General features: G+C 42.4%; 1 protein-coding gene across 2 annotated transcripts in view; it reads left to right on the top strand.

Annotated features, from left to right (window-relative positions):
• Positions 1-2,119: 2,119 nt before the first annotated feature.
• LOC110501898 (1-acyl-sn-glycerol-3-phosphate acyltransferase gamma) overlaps positions 2,120-16,803 on the top strand; it is a 28,748-nt gene continuing 14,064 nt past the window's right edge. The window contains exons 1-3 of one of the 2 annotated variants that reach the window (XM_036959352.2): positions 2,173-2,352; positions 15,048-15,134; positions 16,430-16,492. The gene's annotated coding sequence lies outside the window, so the exon portion shown is untranslated. Of the gene's footprint in view, positions 2,353-15,047; positions 15,135-16,429; positions 16,493-16,803 lie in introns of both variants that reach the window. The other variant, XM_036959351.2, reaches the window with a different exon arrangement.

Below are 16,803 nucleotides of genomic sequence, written 5' to 3'. Positions count from 1 at the left end.
AGAACTGAGCACCACACCACGACTAAACTTTACTGTTATCTACACAAAAGAAAGTAAATAGTGATTCACAAACTGATGTTTTATAAACAAGTTACTGGTCCAGTGAGTAACGCTAGCTACCTGTTGACACCCATTCTCAAAGGGATCCACCTCGACAAGGGCGTTACTACGTCCTGAAAATCACTAAGAATTCTGGATATTGTGGTTTGCTTACAACCAAGAAATGTAGATTGCCCATTTCTACCGTGAGGTAGTGAGGTCTGCACAACGCATGACCTACCTGCCCTCCAAGAGATCTATCTACACCACCCGATGTCACAGGAAGGCCATAAAGATCATCAAGGACAACAACCATCCGAGCCACTGCCTGTTCACCCTGCTATCATCCAGAAGGCGATGTCAGTACAGGTGCATCAAAGCAGGGACCGAGAGACTGAAAAACAGCTTCTATCTCAAGGCCATTAGACTGTTAAACAGCCACCACTAACATTGAGTGGCTGCTGCCAACATACTGACTCAACTCTAGCCACTTTAATAATGGAAAAATGTATGTAAATATGTATCACTAGCCACTTTAAACAATGCCACTTAATATAATGTTTACATACCCTACATTACTCATCTCATATGTATATACTGTACTCTATACCACCTACTGCATCTTGCCATCTTTATGTAATACATGTATCACTAGCCACTTTAAACAATGGCAATTTTATATGTTTACATACCCTACATTACTCATCTCATATGTATATACTGTACTCGATACCAAATACTGCATCTAGCCTATGCCGTTCTGTACCATCCCTCATTCATATATCTTTATGTACATATTCTTCATCCCTTTACACTTGTGTGTATAAGGTAGCTGTTGTGAAATTGTTAGGTTAGATTACTCGTTGGTTATTACTGCATTGTCGGAACTAGAAGCACAAGCATTTTGCTACACTTGCATTAACATCTGCTAACCATGTGTGTGTGACAAATAAAATTTGATTTGAGCATCGGCTCTCGCACCAACCAGTTCCGAGACAGCTTCTACCCCAAGCCAGAAGACTGCTAAATAGCCAAACTACTAAAGAGTGAATTATTGGTACCCAAACTATCTGCACTATCTTGCACTGACCTTAAGCACACTCACTAGACTTTATATACACATTCACTTACACACACTGTCACTTCCACACACATTTAAACACTACATGCATATGGGGTGGCAGGGTAGCCTAGTGGTTAGAGCGTTGGACTAGTAACCGAAAGGTTGCAAGTTCATATCCGGAGCTGACTGTGCTTGCTTGTAGTTTGCACATCCAAGAACTGAGCACCACGACTAAACTTTACTGTTTTTCTACACAAAAGATAGTAAATTGTGATTCACAAGCTGTCGTTCTGCCCCTGAACAGGCAGTTAACCCACTCGGCTGTCCTTAAAAATAAGAATTTGTTCTTAACTGACTTCCCTGGTAAATTAAAAAAAGATATATCAACACAAGCAAACATACTTTTACACTCATCAATTGCTGCTACTCTGTTATTTATTTTACACTTCTTAGTATCTATCCTGATGGCTAGTCACTTTACCCTGCCTTCATGTACATATCTACCTCAAATACCTTATTATTATCTATCCTGATGGCTAGTCACTTTACCCTGCCTTCATGTACATGTCTACCTCAAATACCTTATTATTATCTATCCTGATGTCTAGTCACTTTACCCTGCCTTCATGTACATGTCTACCTCAAATACCTTATTATTATCTATCCTGATGCCTAGTCACTTTACCCTGCCTTCATGTACATATCTACCTCAAATACCTTATTATTATCTATCCTGATGGCTAGTCACTTTACCCTGCCTTCATGTACATGTCTACCTCAAATACCTTATTATTATCTATCCTGATGTCTAGTCACTTTACCCTGCCTTCATGTACATGTCTACCTCAAATACATTATTATTATCTATCCTGATGTCAATTTTATTTAGAAGGTCGGGGGGAGGGGGGGGGGGGGGTTCATGCAGGAACCAATGGGATGCTCGAGGAGGATGTTCATACAGGAACCAATCGGATGATCGAGGTGGGGGGCGTTCATGAAAGAACCAATGGGATGCTCGAGGGGGGGCGTTCCTGCATATGCAGGAATGCCCACATGCTTGAACGCCCCGTATTGCGGCCCGCAATCACACACTACTAGAGCTTCAACGACTAAACAATAGCAACCATCCTGAGTGAATTAGCTAGCTACAGAGAATAATTTATATAGGAATCAAGGTGGCAGCACTAGTGAAAATCCTAGCATCTGCAAAACTGAAACAAATCCGGAGATCCAACCCACGGCGAAATCAGGTAACGTCAACTTTAGCTAGCGTTTCACCCCGTATTACAGCAAGGGTTACAATTAACGTTAGCTAGCGTTGTCTTGCTGTTGGGTAGCTAGCTAACGCTATATAGTTAGAATAAAAACATGTATTGTGAAGTTGTATACCTTCCATGCTACAGCAATACAATTTCGTATTAGTTTCCTAGACGTCTAGCTAACTAGATTGGTCTCCTCATGCATCATGATTTGATGTTTGTAGTTACGTTTGCTGACCAATCATCTAGCTAGTGAGTTTCAATGCAGCTAAGGTTTTTATGTGCATTGATGAAGAATTCGCAAACTGAATATCACAAACATCTTCGTGATAAAATAATATGCAATTCCTGATACACTCTCTGGGTTCCGGTGACACGGCATGTGTTCTTCTGTGTCAGTAGCGCTGACTTGGCATGCGTACGTTGTCGTACCACCTCGGGGTTACTTTAGTGCAAACTCTCCTGCGTGCCTTTGCGGTTCTGAACGGTGTAAAAATCCCCTTTATGCTATTGCACCAGTAAAAGGAATCTCCTTGAGTGAATTTAAGAAACACATTTCAAAAAAGTGCTAACTAAGAACATTCTGTTTGTGTTTTAACTATTAGAAACATCACCATGTGGATGGATATATTCGTAAGTATGTACATATTAAAGGTACTTAGTTTTATTGGTAGTTGTAGCCCTTGATCGTGACTCTCATACTGTTTTCACATAGGATTTATGGCAATTTTGCTTTAAAAGAAATGTGGGCATTGTTTACGACACCCTTTCAAATAGGCCCATTTTTACCCCGTTCTTGCCCGCATACACATTTTTGTACCGCCCATGCCAGAATGCAGGTGCTGCTGAGTGGTAATAGTGTTGTGCAGATGTGGGTGAGTGTTTTATTTTAGTAAATCCATTTAATATACACCATCAAAAATATTAATTTGTTGTTTGTTAGGTTGCTAAGAAGGTAGGCCATCATTGCATATAATAATTTGTTCATAACTGACTTGCCTAGTTAAATAAATGTTAAATAAACATTAGGACTAATAAAATGTATTTTCGTTTTTATTGAGATTTAAATGTTCATTTCAAACAATTCAGTTAGTTAGCAAGGTGGGAAAATCATCCGTTCTGCCCTTGAGCAAGGCACTTAAGTTTAAATTAATAATTTTTATTGGTCACATACACATGGTTAGCAGATGTTATTACAAGTGTAGCGAAATGCTTGTTAAAAAACATTTTCCTAAGGACTAGAAGAAGTGAGGCAGCCCTCGGTCAGCACCATCTTCTGTTATCTTACGTAATTGTCCCAATTGGGTGACAACTATACAACCGATATACACATAACATGAAACAATGAGATCGATTAAGAAAGGATTAATCAGTCTGCAAAATTGCAGCAATAAATATGCATTTCATGTACAGATTCAGAAAATGTATGGCCTGTGGGATAAACGTGTTCCTGTATCTGTTGCTCTTGACTCGGGGAAGTCTAAACCGATGACCCGAGGGGAAGAGTGCAAAATGGTCTCGGAGAGGGTGACCAGGACAGTCTAGGATACTGTTAGCTCTCCTCACCACTTGCTTTCTGAATGAGAGCTGTGCCTGTTGCAACCCGATGACCTGGCCGGCCACCTTAACCACACCGTCCGACCTATTTCTGTCGCAAACATTAAGATTGCCAGGCCACCATCGATAACATCAATACGGATTCAATGAAACTCCTGTAACAGAGTGCCCTCATTGTCTTACTGACATAAGACAAGTTCATCTTTTAAAAAGAAAGTCACTGCTGTCCCTTACAGGTGGCATCTGTGTTCTCCTCAAACGTCAATACGTTGTCCAACACTGTTCCCAGGCACTTGTAGGTACTGACCAGCTCAATGCCATTTCCCGTAACCACAGTGGGTGTGGGGTTCAGTGGCTGCCTTCTAAAGTCATTGGCCATGTCTTTAGTTTTGGAGACATTCATTTGGAGGAGGCAGTTCTCACACCATGACACAGTCATCTACCACAGGCCATGCTCCCCCGTGACACAGTCATCTACCACAGGCCATGCTCCCCCATGACACAGTCATCTACCACAGGCCATGCTCCCCCATGACACAGTCATCTACCACAGGCCATGCTCCCCCATGACACAGTCATCTACCACAGGCCATGCTCCCCCATGACACAGTCATCTACCACAGCCCATGCTCCCCCATGACACAGTCATCTACCACAGGCCATGCTCCCCCATGACACAGTCATCTACCACAGGCCATGCTCCCCCATGTTTGCTACGCCAGTCATTAGCATGTACAGTAGAGGAGAGGGCACACAACCTTGTGGGGAACCGGTGGACACGACCCCATTTTAAAACAGGCCTAGCGTATTTTGAGTTAACTTAATTTGGATGTAACATAATTTATTTTGTTGAACAGACAAGACACACCTACCCCAATCAGTCAACACACATTTATTTTATAGTAAGAATATAACAGAATAAAATTCAAATCATATTTTTTCCCATTTAATTGTCACAAGAACGTGTGGAATCGCTGTCATATCAAAAAGTGATGTGACAGGAAGGGAGGGAAGGGTCTTAATACCGATAGAATTGCTATTCATTTCTATTTTCGAAAGCATTTGATTCCCGTGTTCATTTCTCACAACCTTCAAGGGCTTTTGGAGTTACCTACAATCACAGGCTTTTGGTTGGGAGTAGGCTAGGCTACTAAGCGACTGAGTGAAGAGCAAAATAAATCACTTGTTAAACTACATACATATGGCAAAATGTTCTGATAAATGTGCCAACATGTTTAAGGAAAACAGACGGCAGACAGTGTGCTATTTAGCTATCTGTGACTCCAAACACCTGTGTAAACAGAAGACGGACGCCACAAACGTGTTGTCACTGAAAAATGTATATTTTGCACTTGTGAAATTATTTTGATGTGATACGAAAGGAGAGGGTTTTATGTTTCTAGAACCAGAATCGATTCATGTTTAGATGGAGCATTTGGTGTTTTGGCATCCAGAGCCAATTCACCTCTAAACAGAACACATAAGGTCCTTGGACAATAAGGACTAGTGTTAGACTCCTTTAGTCCATTAATGGGCTAGCCTATTAGTAACATTTGTTGTACAACAATGTTTTGTTGTTAATCATGTATGTTGTTTTATTATTATTAGACAGTAGTTGCCATATTTTTTTCATTTGGACATGTAGCAACAGCTGTACAGTAGCAACAGCGGTATCTTAGCAACCTTCGATTTTCTGTCCCCATAATTTTAGATTACATATCTTGTTCATATGCACCTTCTCACCCCCAAAAAACTTCAAGCATCATCTACGGGCACATCGTGACGTTTTTGACACAGCAGTCTCCCCCACAGGGGCACATATGGCAGTCGGAAATAAAACAACGATTAAAAAATACTCAAATGTTTTAGGTGGAAAGGTACCTATTTCCTGACACAAAACTGATAGTACTTTTGACAAAAGTACCTCATTTGACTTTACGCTTTCAATAAAACAACTAATTTGTCCACACTTAACAGATTTCTGAATCATGAGTTCACTGGCAACGGAGCAGAGCGACGCTTGCATCCAGCAAGGGTCAGAGTGCAAACTCCACGGAACTACTTTCAATGTATGGAATCACTTGGTAGTTTCTGGATTTTGTGTACACTTCTCTTTTGACTGAAGCTACAACCTTCAGGCTATATTTCTGGGATTGCAGGGTGTGTTACACGCTGAACATGTCATGGTAGCACTGAAAAGGACTTGGCACAGAGTAAAGTAACATTGAGGGAATGTTTAATTAGTCAAACGTTTCCACTTTAGCATTGTCATTGCAGGAGAGGTGGCCGGACCTACGGAGAAGGACTTGGAGGGGGATAGTAAGACCAGGCTTAATCCCATTACCCTTGAGAAGTGAATGAATGGTGACTGGGGGTAGACCAAGGCAACTCCAAGGTCATCACTGAGCTCAGGTCCCTGGGACAGAACACCTCCCTCTGCAACTGGATCCTGGACTTACTGACGGGCCTCTCCCAGGTGGTGAGGGTAGGCAACAACACATCCGCAACACTGACCCTCAACACAGGGTGGGGCCCCCCCTCAGGGGTGTGTTCTTAATCCCCTCTTGTACTCTCTGTTCGCGCACAACTCCAACACCACCATTGTTTGCTGACTACGCAATGGGGACATAATCACCGATGACGATGAGACAGCCTGTAAGGAGGAGATCAGTGACCTGGCAGTGGTGCCAGGACAACAACTTCTCCCTTAAAACCTGTTAGATCTCTAGGGGCGCTATTTCATTTTTGGATAAAAAACGTTCCCGTTTTAAGCGCGATATTTTGTCACGAAAAGATGCTCGACTATGCATATTCTTGACAGTTTTGGAAAGAAAACACTGAAGTTTCAGAATCTGCAAAGATTTTGTCTGTAAGTGCCCCAGAACTCATTCTACAGGCGAAACCAAGATGATGCATCAACCAGGAATTAGCAGAATTTCTGAAGCTCTGTTTTCCATTGTCTCCTTATATGGCTGTGATTGCGCAAGGAATGAGCCTATACTTTCTGTCGTTCGCCCAAGGTCTTAGCAGCATTGTGACGTATTTGTAGGCATATCATTGGAAGATTGACCATAAGAGACTACATTTTCCAAGTGTCCGCCTGGTGTCCTGCGTGGAATTCGGTGCACAATTGCCAGCTGCTCGTACTTTTCCATTTGATATAGGGGAGAAACCATGTGTCCAAGAACGATGTATCAATGAAGAGATATGTGAAAAACACCTTGATGATTGATTCTAAACAACGTTTGCCATGTTTTCAGTCGATATTATGGAGTTAATTTGGAAAAAAGTTCGCGTTTTGAGGACTGAATTTTCAGATTTTTTTTGGTAGCCAAATGTGATGTATAAAACGGAGCTATTTCTAATACACAAAGAATCTTTTTGGAAAAACTGAGCATCTGCTATCTATCTGAGAGTCTCCTCATTGAAAACATCTGAAGTTCTTCAAAGGTAAATGATTTTATTTGAATGCTTTTCTGTTTTTTTGTGTAAATGTTGCCAGCTGAATGCTAATGCTAAATGCTACGTTAGCCATCAATACTGTTACACAAATGCTTGTTTTGCAATGGTTGAGAAGCATATTTTGAAAATCTGAGATGACAGTGTTGTTAACAAAAGGCTAAGCTTGAGAGCTAGCATATTTATTTCATTTCATTTGCGATTTTCATGAATAGTTAACGTTGCGTTATGGTAATGAGCTTGAGTCTGTATTCACGATCCCGGATCCGGGATGGGGAGATCAGAAAGGTTAATGTCAGCAAGACAAAGGAGCTGATTGTGGACTACAGGAAATGGAGGGACGAGCACGCTCATATCCACATTGACTGTAGTGGAGCAGGTCGAGAGCTTGAAGTTCCTCTGGGTCCACATCACTAAGGAATTAACATGGTCCACACACACACACACCAACACATTTGTGAAGAAGGCACGACAACACCTCTTCCCTCTCAAGTCTGGAACCAACAGGACCCTGAACAGCTTCTACCCCCAAGGAATAAGACTGCTAAATGGCCCGGATAGCTATTTAGTTAAATAGTTAACCATTTGCATTGCCCCACTTTTGACTCATCACATACGCTGATGGTTCTGCTTATTATCTATCCTGTTGCCGAGTCACTTTTTCCCTTCCCACACTACCGTTCAAAGGAATGGGATCACTTTGAAAAGTCCTTGTTTTTGAAAGAAAAACACATTTTTTTGTCCATTTTAAAATAACATCAAATTGATCAGAAATACAGTGTAGATATCGTTAATGTTGTAAATTACTATTGTAGATGGAAACGGCAGATTTAAAAAATAATCATAATTTAATGGAATATCTACATGGACGTACAGAGGCCCATTATCAGCAACCATCACGCCTGTGTTCCAATGACACGTTGTGTTAGCTAATCCAAGCTTATCATTTTAAAAGGCTAATTGATCATTAGAAAACCCTTTTGCAATTATGTTAGCACAGCTGAAAAATTCTGATTAAAGAAGCAATAAAACTGGCCTTAGACTAGTTGAGTATCTGGAGCATCAGCATTTGTGGTTTTGATTACAGGCTCAAAATGGCCAGAAGCAAAGAACTTTCTTCAGAAACTCGTCAGTCTATTCTTGTTTTTAGAAATGGAGGCTATTCCATGCGAGAAATTGCCAAGAAACTGACGATCTCGTACAATGCTGTATCCTACTCCCTTCACAGAACAGCACAAACAGGCTCTAACCAGAATAGAAAGAGGAGTGGGAGGCCCCGGTGCACAACTGAGCAAGAGGACAAGTACATTAGTGTCTAGTTTGAGAAACAGATGCCTCACAAGTCCTCAACTGTCAGCTTCATTAAATAGTACCCGCAAAACACCAGTCTCAACATCAACAGTGAAGAGGTGACTCTGGGATGCTGGCCTTCTAGGCAGAGTTGCAAAGAGAAATCCATATCTCAAAGTGTCTAGTAAAAATAAAAAAATTAAGATGGGCAAAAGGACACTTTCTGTACATTTGTACCTCGTACCCCTGCACATTGACCCAGTACTGATACTATAGCCAAGTTATCTTTACTCATTGTGCATTTATTCCTTGTTATTTTTCTATTATTTCTCATTATTTTCCTCTGCAAGTAAGTATTTCACTGTTAGTCTACACCCGTTGTTTACGAAGCATGTCCTTGTGGTGAATTAGAAAGCACACTGAAAGGGTGAGCCAAGACAGACAGCTAGCCTGTTCACTGCGCTCTAAGACGTAGACACACAAACACAGGGCGGGCACAATAATCCTATCGTCTCGTAACCAACAGTTATGGACAATAAAGGTAAAGACACACTCCAGCTATTTCTGAACTTTTCCTGTTTTTAAAACAATATCTCACTAATGACTACAGTAATGTGCACTATGGTGAAATCGCTCTGCCATTTCCCGGTTGCTAGCATTTTAATAGTTCGGCTATTTTCAGTTTTTGACAAAACAAGCAACCATAGTGTAGAAAATCATTGCAGCATCTTACCCGCTGTGAAATATATTTTCCATAACCAAAAATGTTGTATTTTTCAGCTGTTTTGAAGCTGGTGTACACATCTGAAAGTAAAAGACGCAAAAAATACATTTTAAGAACGGGAAATAGAGCACAGAACAGACCTACCACTTCTTAGACTTTCCTTCAATGAGTGACTGATCTATAACTCACATTTCTATGTGAATTTGATCGGGTCGCCCAAAAAGTTACGTATTTCAGCTTTCATGGCGACAGGTAGCCTAGTGGTTAGAGCGTTGGGCCAGTAACCGGAAGGTTGCTAAATCGTACCCCAGAGCTGACGAGGTAAAAATCTGTCGTTCTGCCCCTGAACAAGGCAGTTAACCCACTGTTCCCCGGTTGACCGTCATTATAAGTAAGAATTTGTTCTTATCTGACTTGCCTAGTTAAATAAAAGTGTTAGGGTAGATAAATGTTTTGAGCAAAATTAGTGTTTTTGGACACAACAGCAAGCCTCAAGGAGTGGGCCAAGGCGTTTGTCTGACAGTGCCCATCTCCCCACGTGTCCCATGTCATGAGGATAACTGAACCACCTATTGAGGTGTGCATCACATCAGTGGTACTTTGACAGGCTTTCTGTCTCTCGCCTCCTGCTTGTGTGAATCATAATTTGACACGGGTACTGTATGTTCAACCCAAGGAGTTGCTCTGCTCTCTCTGCTTAGTCTGACTATATGATGAGCCTCCTTTACTTTGAATAGCTTAGTAGGAAATCAACTGAATGTATTAGAAAATACATAAAATACATACAAGTTAATCTATTACTTTATTTAATTGACTGATTTATTGAAGTTAAATTGAAGTAAAATGTATTGAACTAAATGTGTTGAAGACATGAACAAAATGCATCAGTGATCTGTATTTTCCTGCAACTTTCTGAAGAGGTGTGGGTGTGTGTGTCTACCACGTTGTGTAGCCGTTAGCGATGATGCTAATGTCATAAACAGTCTTCTGGTAGATGGAAATGTTTCCCAAAAGCCTATGCCTACCTGGCAGAACGGAGTCATGATTATTTGCATAAAACCAGTGGTCATTTGTTTTGCAAACTCTGCAATCATATGAGTGCTACAGACATATTGCTATCCAGACCAGCCAGTCTCTGGCACAGTTGAATTAAAGGGTAACTATACCCAAAAATCAACATTTCTTACATTGGTCAACATTTCAGAAGTGGTGTCCTGATGTGGTTTAAGCATTGTTTTGGAGAGCATTTTTTTTTTGTAGAGCGGAAACCTGAAAACCGGGGGGAAAACAGACACCTGGGAGAGGAAAAAAACAGTGATGAACAGACCTACAATGTGATGCTTTGAGGGTAGTCCTGAGGCAGTGATAACCAACCCTGGTCCTGCAGATGATCCTGGAACAAGGTGTGTTACATTGTTCCCTTTCAGTCCTAGTTGACTTGAAAGACAGACTGATGGAGAGAGGGAAAGAGAAACTGGAAGCTAAAGATGCAGAAAGATCACATATAATACCCATAACCCTAGTGTGTTACACCGGGGTCTGTTACCATGGCAACTATGTGATAATATGGCCCTTTTGAGGATGTCAAAGGGGGTGGATTCTTTCAGGTGATCCAATTATTATTATTTAATTTTTTCTCACTGTAAGTGCACAAATGCACACCGGAAGCATTTTATTCCAATATTTATTGCAGCGAGTTGGAAAATAAATAGATCCAGTGGTCACACCTGAACTCTGTGTGTGAGAGAGAACGTGCTCTTTACTTTCTCTTACCTCAAAGCACATAGCCTTGTCCTTTGGTCTCAGTTGGAAGCGTTGACTACAAGGATACACAGGCAGCTCTCATTCTGATACTCTCTGGTTAATGCCCTAAATGTAGGTGATTTTTATTACTGAATTTCAATGCCTTTCTATTTTTCACCTGGTGGGACGTGGGGAGATTCCCTCCCAAATGATGTCTCTCTCAAAGTGGCTAGGAATTGACTTGTTTGGCTACCTGGTCCCAGTCTTGTGTCTATTCCCAACCACGTGCTTTCTTTATCCCACTGGTTTGACTGGCAGTTTTTCACAGATGCCCAAAATCCACCCCTACATCTGCCTGGACCATCTGGGCCTTACCACTGAGATTCCAATTTGGCCCACACACATACACACAGTCCTAATGTTTGGACACCACTGGGCTCGACCTTTCCTGTAGGCCTATATCTGAGATGATTGGGTGGGGGTAGTCCTAACCAATATGGCATTAACATGATTTTTATATAGAGCTTTTCATAGAATCTCAAAGTGCCTCGAGCATCAAAAAAACAAAGCAATACATCATGAGAGGTCAAGTCATTGAAAGCTGCATCCTCTGAAGATGGAAAGGGTCATTTCGCTAAGGTCACCTGTTGTAGTCATGAAGTCCTAACCAACTTTGTAACCCCACAGAATGTGTAAAAAGTCCATGGGTGTGCATGCTTTCTGAATACATTATCTATAGCACATGGTTTAGAAGTGTCTCAGGATTGGGGCTAAGGGATCATTTCAGACTGTGTGAGAGAATAGTCTGTCTCTGTAACAGTATCCCACCACTCTCCCTTCCTCTGGGGTCATGGTCGTAAGTCTGTTTGTTCCAGATGGTGTCTGGCCAGCCAGAGCGAGACGGGATCTTCAGATAGGCTGTGACGATACCAGTATCGCAATGTTTTTTTCCCCACGGCAAAAACGAAAACATAAAGCAACTCTCTTTTTTTTTTTTGGTTCTTTAAAACCCTGTTATATGTAAAAATATTTTGTTCTATAGCCTGGAAAATGAATAAATGTTGACTCTGGATGACAACAATGTCAGGGCTGTTTCCCTAAAGGAGTTACATATACTATGTGTCTTGTTTCCTTGACACGATGCTAAGGAATACTGCGGTACTGGCATGGGCCCGGCCCTACACAGCAGCTGTCCGGTGTAGTCCGCTAAGGAGTTGGCTCGGCTACCTCCTGTCTGAAGAGGGGGAACCAGTACCAAGATTCCTCCTAGTGCAAAGGGCCAGCTGGCTACTGATGTGAACGTAGCCTACTATTAATTCATTATGAGGAATTGAAAGTATTAAGGAATCCTATCAGTGAAGAAGCCAATCCACTATGGAGTATGTGGACTAGTCACTCAGTAGCCTATGTGAGCTGCTCACTAAGGAGTATTTTTTTTACTAGAACCCCTATTTACTGTTGGGTTATTTTATTGCCATGGTTTAAATAACGAACAGACACTTCTGGGTAGAGCAGACACACTAAATCAAATGTTAGTTATTTGTCACATGCGCCGAATACAACCGGTGTAGACCCTACAGTGAAATGCTTTGTCTTGATCACATTGAGGGAGAGATTGTTGTCCTGGCACCACACGGCCAGGTCTCTGACCTTCCTGTAGGCCTACCACTGTTGTGGCATCTGTAAACTTAATGATGGTGTTGGAGTCGTGCCTGGCTGTGTAGTCATGGGTGAACAGGGAGTACAGGAGGGGACTGAGCACGCACGCCTGAGGGTCCCCCCCTGTTGAGGATCAGCGTGGCGAATGTGTTGTTACCTACCCTTACCACCTGGGGGTGACCTGTGAGGGCACTTGTTGAATGCTGAGCTGTAGTCAATGAATAGCATTCTCACATAATGTTCCTTTTGCCCAGGTGGGAAAGGGCAGTGTGGAGTGCAGTAGAGATTGCATCATCTGTTGGGGCTGCATGCAAATTGGAGTGGGTCTAGGGTTTCTGGGATAATGGTGTTGATGTGAGCCATGACCAGCCTTTCAAAGCACTTGAGGCTACAGACGTGAGTGCTACGGACCGGTAGTCATTTAGGCAGGTTACCTTAGTGTCTTTGGGCACAGGGTCTATGGTGGTCTACTTGAAACATGTTGGTATTACAGTCTCCGACAGGGAGAGGTTGAAAATGTCAGTGAAGACACTTGCCAGTTGGTCGGAGCACACGTCCTGGTAATCTGTTTGACCCTGCGGCCCTGTGAATGTTGACTTGTTTAAATATCTTACTCACATCGTCTGTGGAGAGCGTATTCACACAGTCGTCCGGAACAGCTGATTCTCTCATGCATGTCTCAGTGTTACTTGCCACGACGTGAGCATAGAAGTAATTTAGCTCGTCTGGATAAAGATAAACTCTCTTGGTAAATAGTGTGTTCTACCTCAGGCAAGCAAAACCTTGAGACTTCCTTACTATTAGACTTGGTGCACTACCTGTTGTTTACAAATATACACAGACCACCACCCCTTGTTCTACCTTGCCGATGCAGCGTAAACCCCACAAGCTGTATGTTATTAATGTCGTTGTTCAGCCACGACTTGGTGAAAAATAAAATATTACAGTTTTTATTAATGTCCCGTTGGTAGGATATTTGTGATCGTAGTTAGTCTATTTTGATTGTGGTGTACTCTAATAGGACTGATGGTAGTGGCACATTACCCACTTTCCGTCATCCTTACAAGGCGCCCTGACCTACGTCCCCGATATCTCTGTCTCTTTCTCCTGCGAATCTCTGGGATTTGGGCCTTGTCGGGTATTTGAAGGAAATCCTTTAAACAGCCTCGTTAAAGAAAAAGAAAACGTTGTCCATTACGAGGTGAGTAGTCGCTGTCCTGATATCTAGAACCTCTTTTCGGTCATAAGAGATGGTGGCAGAAACATTATGTACAATATAAGTTGCAAATAATGCAAAAAAAACCACACACAATAACACAATTGGTTAGGAAACGGTAAAACGGCAGCCATCTCCTCCGGTGCCATTATTCACCTGTTAGTAGTCCCCTCCTGATCTACTAGAATGACAGACATTCTATTGTACATTCCACGGTATCTAGGCCTATCCCTGTGATCCAAGCTAAGCCAATTGTGAGGGTAACACTTAAGTCCCCTCCCAGACCTTTGTAAGCCACACAAAAATTAGCCTTGAGTTCCCTGGTTGTTTTGAATTTGTTTACGGGCCAAATGGCACCATGACCTGCTGCGTAGTGGACAAACCTCAACATGGAGCTTCACACTCGGTCAGTGATGTTTTTTGTTTTTTTAACCTTTATTTAACTAGGCAAGTCCGTTAAGAACAACTTCTTATTTTACAATGACGGCCTACCCCGGCCAAACCCTCCCCTAACCCGGATGATGCTGGGCCAATTGTGCGCCGCCCTATGGGACTCCAGATCACAGCCGGTTGTGATACAGCCCGGCATCGAGCCAGGGTGTCTACAGTGACGCCTCTAGCACTGAGATGCAGTGCCTTAAACCGCTCCGCCCACCCGGGAGCCGGTGGTTCAATACAGCAAGTAGACCTGCGACCTTCTCAGAGCTGTGAGAAGACAACCTGCGACCTTCTCAGAGCTGTGAGAAGACAACCTGCGACCTTCTCAGAGCTGTGAGAAGACAACCTGCGACCTTCTCAGAGCTGTGAGAAGACAACCTGCGACCTTCTCAGAGCTGTGAGAAGACAACCTGCGACCTTCTCAGAGCTGTGAGAAGACAACCTGCGACCTTCTCAGAGCTGTGAGAAGACAACCGATTCTTAGAACCTGTTTGTACTGAGGAAGGAACCGTGTTTGTGATCTAGAGACTCTGGGGTCATTTCAGCAGGCCATGACAAACCCACCATCTCAGATTGTTCTGAAATCATTTCTGTATTTAGAAGTCTGATTTAGCTGAAGCCAGGAGCTGAAGGTGATGATGATATCTCTCAGGGAAGAGGAGAGCTAGACTACGCAGCACTAGCAAGGTACTATATATATATTTTTTTATTTTTTTATTTAATGAATCCTATCATATATAATGGCCAATTTGGGTGCAGCCAGATTAATTTCTCAGAGATCTAATTATATTTAAACAGATTAATGTTGCAGGAATGTTTTATCTTGTCTGTTTCTAACAGAACAGTCTGAGATGGTGGGTGTCCCCTTTCTGATGCTTTTTGAGGTGGAATGACCATCTGCTATTTCTGCCACTCGTTCAAATGATTCTACACACGAACAGACATACATATCATCACACTTGCACACAATCTCTGTCTCTCTTCCTCCCTCTCTGGCTAGCTGGTGTTTTTCGTCCCTGAGAAATGGAGACGACATGGTTGTCCTGTCCTGTGAGGGAACAAAATACTTTTCCCCTCTCGGAGATATACTGATATACTCACTGATACACACCTTCACGCCACATTGTATCCCCTATGAGATGAGAGCATGCAGCCTCCAGGCATTGTCTGGTCTTATAACCCAAACCAGAGCTTAAACACCTCGGAGAACAGAAGGGAAAAGATGAGAGACAAGTGAAGAGATGGAGAGGTAATGGAAAGTTGAATGTGAGATTAGAGGGATGAAGGGGAGGATGAGTAGGAGTTAAGAAGTTAGTCGAATAGAGGAATGTAATATAATGAAAAGGAGAGGTGGAGTGTGCAGAGGAAGCTCTTGGTATTCAGGGTTGATCCTGTCTTCAGTGCATGAAGACTGATCTGTTTCTGATTTCAGCTGCATAATGGAATTGTCTTGGCAATGACAGGGGAGTACAAACTGATCCGGGACCAGGCTAGCCTGCACGGGAGGTCACGGTGGACTGGAGGGCTGTGTGATGTTGTGACTCAGTGCTCTGTTTGAGTGAGAGTTGGTCTAAATCACAAAGACTGATAGTCACTGTACTCACACACACACACACACACACACACCGAAACGCATGCATTTGCTGTGACACAAAATGTAATCCTCCTTGTCTGTCAAACACTCAGTCACTTCAGTCTGTGATGGACCTATACTCATACTCTTCTGTGACACGCACGCACGCACACACACACACACACACACACAATATAGCACATTCTCTGCCAGAAAGATTTAGTGAGAAACTGTATGTTTCCCCTCTGGTCTCTGATAGCTTCCAGTTCAGTAGATTCTGGTTGGTAATGAGGTTGGCTACACCAGCTTCCTGGTTACCTCTTCCTGTTGTGCAACCGTACTGTATGGTTTACAGTAGACTTTTTCTGTCTCCTGTCCTTATATTAACCTCTGACACTCTCTGTCTCAGATCTGTAATACTGACTGAAGGGCCGTGCGAGAGGGACTTATAAAAGAGAACCCACCTTGCTTGGTAAGAATAAAAGAAACGTTGATGTCTTCTCAAATCACTCTCAGAACCAACCACACACATCCTCCCTTTTTTTAAATGGATTTCTTTAATCTTCTCTCTGAGCAACCACATCTAGCAACCTGGGCTTCATTTCTGCATTTACAACCACATCTAATGTAGCAACCTGGGCTTCATTTCTGCATTTACAACCACATCTAATGTAGCAACCTGGGCTTCATTTCTGCATTTACAAACACATCTAATGTAGCAACCTGGGCTTCATTTCTGCATTTACAACCACATCTAATGTAGCAACCTGGGCTTCATTTCTG

The sequence above is a fragment of the Oncorhynchus mykiss genome, chromosome 22 (genome assembly GCF_057628025.1).
Source record: "Oncorhynchus mykiss isolate SJ-2025 chromosome 22, ASM5762802v1, whole genome shotgun sequence".
Lineage (NCBI taxonomy): Eukaryota > Metazoa > Chordata > Actinopteri > Salmoniformes > Salmonidae > Oncorhynchus > Oncorhynchus mykiss.
Note: the sequence above shows the minus strand (reverse complement) of the source record. Positions and strands in the feature narration are given on the sequence as shown.